Genomic DNA, 3925 nt, shown 5'->3' with positions numbered 1-3925 from the left:
GACACAATGGCGGGAATTTCAAGCATTAAGTCAGCACAAGGAAGAACTGTTTGTACAACAGGGATTTTTTGGCATACTTCAAAGCACTCAGACTCATTCTTGTCTGCCTGACTACTTGCATTTTACCCTAGATTAGTTCGTACCACACAGAACTAAGGATGAAGTTCATGATTCAATGGTAAGACAACTTTTATTGCCAGGAATTGCTTAAACAAAAGCTCTGTAAAACACTCACTGCAAATTACCTGCCTATCAGTCATTACAAGTAGGCTCAATTATTTTTAGAACAGAACAGTTCTCCTGAATCTCTTACCATGTAATCCATCATGAAATTCTTAAGAGTATTGGTTGGTCCTTTTGGCTGGAGTGCATGTTGAGACAATGTTAGTTCTTGTTAAGGGGGGGATCAAAATTTTCACAGGGAAGAAATATTTTGTGGGGTGTAATCCAAATTAGGAACAAAGGAGAGCATCATAAACTAATAACAAGTTCTAAATTTTGATCTTTAGATTTCTCCTTTAAAGGAGAAAAATATGTTTGCAAGAACAATATGTGAAATAGAAATTTACAAGCACATATGGATCTGTATATGTTTTGGTCGCATCCTCTTTACCCTTTTGGTGAAGGAAGGATACTTACCCTAGGGTTAAGGGGATGACTGAGCACATGACAATGACCCTGAACAGATGAGACTGACAACAGTTTGTTGGTCACATACGCTCCCAGCCTGAAAGAGGAGGCATCACATGGCATGTAGGGTCACACAGAGGCTGCATTCAGGCACAGAGTAAGCCATAAGGAGCTATGGGAGGCAAACTTGGTCATAACAGGAGGGTGAGGTGGCCCCTGGTTGGTTAATATTGTCTTGTTTTAATAATTCTCTGGGTTGGCAGGGAAGCCAACCTGCTCCTGAAGGTAATTCAAGACTCCCATGAGTCTTGAGTTAGTCTTCATGATGAGGGTTGGGTAGCGGACCTTAACTGTGGGAGCAGAAAAAGAGCAGTGAAAGGTGTGGTTAGGCCATTGGAGGCTTTCCCAGTTTTCCCCAGATGTCAAAGCACACAAAATATTAGGCCTTAATTTTAAGCTTTCAGTATAGGTATCACATACAGGTTGTGCTGCCTAATCTTATGGCTTTGCTGATTTTCTCCCGTTTCCACTGATAGCTACCAAAAATCGCACCAAATTTTGTGAAACTTGGTTGCAGAATAGTCCATTATTATGGCTCTCACAAATCATAGAAAGTGCTTATTTTCATAGTACTCTAATTTTCTACGCTGTGTTACATCTTACACATTTAGTTATGATTTATGCAAAGGGAGTATGAAGTGTCAGAAAAATAAAAATCACCTTATTGTTTAATTTCATAATCTGGCATATTTGTTTCGTGTGCAATTTTGATCTGAGGAATGTCTCAGGGCGGTTATAACTAGATCATGTGATTTCGGTAAGTATTACATTCTTTTATTCTCAAAGGGACTTTTTTGGATGATGTGCCCATTTAGCCTCTGGTTTATAATAGATGTAATGGGTCCTATTTTCTAGAGGAAGTCATGGCTTGAGAGTCAGTGAAAAGTCAAGTCCAGCCCTGCAAAGCAAGAGATTTCAACAGGCACGTGGAAGCTTGGGCAAGAAATGAGATAGGGCCAGTCCCTCGGTTACTTCTAGGAAATATCAAGTCGGGAGAACAATGGACTCCATAGTCAGCTTCCAAAATCTAAAAAAAGCTCTCCTTCACCAAACTCACTGGCAGCATGTACAGTGTTAAAGAACTGTTTCAAAAATAATAATAATAATAATAATAATAAAAAACTATTCTGAATCTTGACACATGGGAGTCTAGAGTTAGAGGGAGGAGGTTAGAGAGGTACCCAGAGGGGCTTTCTTAACTATAGCTATAAGGGATCCTAAAATATTCTATTCCTCCCCAGCCTACCAAAAGGTGTAAGAAAATGCTTCATCATAATTATATAGAAGATGAAGATTGTGTGTGTGTGTGTGTGTGTGTGTGTGTGTGTGTGTGCGTGCGCGCGCGCACGCATGTGTTAAAAAAAGCAGAGCCTAACTCTTCTTTTCAGCTGTAGACCTGTCATGGAGACTTAGGTCCTGGTGATGACATCTGAGGGAATGTGCCTAGCTGCCACCCTAATTAATGGCCATCCTATTTAATTTCCCCTACAGCACTGAGGAAAGAACCTGATTAAAAAGAGTGCCCTGAAGGCTATGGGGTTGGCTCACTGTTGGGCCGGGAAAGAACACTTCAAAAGTACAGCTCTAGCTGGAAATGGGTGGAAACTTTTCTAGCCTCTCGTAATTGCAATATGGAAATTGCACAGTGGACAGAGGAGCCGCATTTGACTACTGAGTGGAGCAGTATTTCAACGAGAGAGCATCGATACAATCTTCTGGGCCAGAGATGTCCTTGTGTCAGCCTGACCTGCCAACCTTTGACTGTTTTGGAAGGCATGTGGTTCACGATCTATGGATAAGCCAAGTCTGAAAAAGTCTCCGCTGACACGAGCCTCTCAGAACAATCTCCTTTAGAATACATTTTATTCTAAGAAACTCTCAGGCGGATGAAGAGAAGGAAATCTCTGTGTGTGAGTTTTGCTTGACCTTAATTCCTAGGGCTTCCCCAAAAACCTAAGCTTGTATATGGCTCTTCAGAGCATTATCTGCTCCCTAGCTAACGAACTAGCAAAAAAATGAGCATGTGAGCCCCATGTGGGATATAAACTGGGCAAGTGGATTGAAATCAAGGCAATATTTTAACAGGAGTTGGCCATGGGAGGAGAGAAGGATGGCTGGATAGCTCGGGGTGGAGATGTAAATTTACTGAGTTTGGCAGATTACCTGGCTGATTAGACAGATACCAAAATGTAGAACTTTTGTTGATTCGTTATTCTTTCAACATTGCCTTGTTAAGCCCTTACTAGGCCAAGGGGCTTGTGGCTAAAGTTTAAAAATATATTTTCACAGAAAGTTTGATCTATACATTTCTTGATTACGGCGATGGTATCATGGATGTATGTTTATGTCCGAATTCATAAAATTGTATGTCATAAATACGTGCATTTTGTGTATATCAAGTATTCCACGATAATGCTATAAAAAAGATGCCATGCATTTTGAAAAAGAAATGGTTTGTTCTGAAATAAATTATTCTGCTTTCTTTGCTAAAGAAGCCTTTCTTTACCTAAAGAAACACTTAGATTAACATTAACTTAAATTTCATATTTTGAAATAAAGGTTGAAAGAAAAATAAAAGCCCCTGTGTGAGCGAGTAAAGGATTGATAGGTTCGCATACGCTCAAAGACTTGTTTCCTAAAACAAGGATTACATCTTTCAGTGACTAAGTTTTTGTTTCCGTCATGTAGAAATGATAATATCTGTCTTAGTTACTCTATGAGAGGGTAGTAACGAGGCTTTAAACGAGATTGTTTATGTTAATAGCGTTTAGAAAATTATAAACGGCAATGCACACAAAATACCTTATTATTATCAAAATTGGAAAGATGTTGTTTTGAAATCTTATCTAAGCTTCTATTTTATTGGCTATGGTTTCTACGAGTTTTCAGGCTGGCCCCTGAAACCATGACAAAGTTAGAAGACAAAGAAACACAAAGCAATGATCATGGACAAAAATGGCCAACCGATGAAAGAGAATAGAAGCAAAAGAGGAGGAGGGTTTTATACAACCCACTTTGCTGCATGTGGGAATTATACGAGGAGCATTTCTGTTGTAGAGAAATCTTTTACAAAAAGTCGCTAGTGTAAATCATTCGAAGATGGGGCCACCAATACTGAGAGCAGTCAGTACACATGCAAAGAGACACGTTCTATTTTATTTTACGATCCATCCAGCATTCACCGTCTACAGGACTTTCAAGGATGTTCACGTGTCAGAAATCCATTTTCAACCTT

The sequence above is a fragment of the Panthera pardus genome, unplaced genomic scaffold, assembly GCF_024362965.1.
Source record: "Panthera pardus isolate Hobbes unplaced genomic scaffold, ASM2436296v1 HiC_scaffold_15, whole genome shotgun sequence".
Classification (NCBI taxonomy): Eukaryota; Metazoa; Chordata; class Mammalia; order Carnivora; family Felidae; genus Panthera; species Panthera pardus.
The sequence above is the reverse complement of the archived record's forward strand: the minus strand, read 5'-3'. Positions refer to the sequence as shown.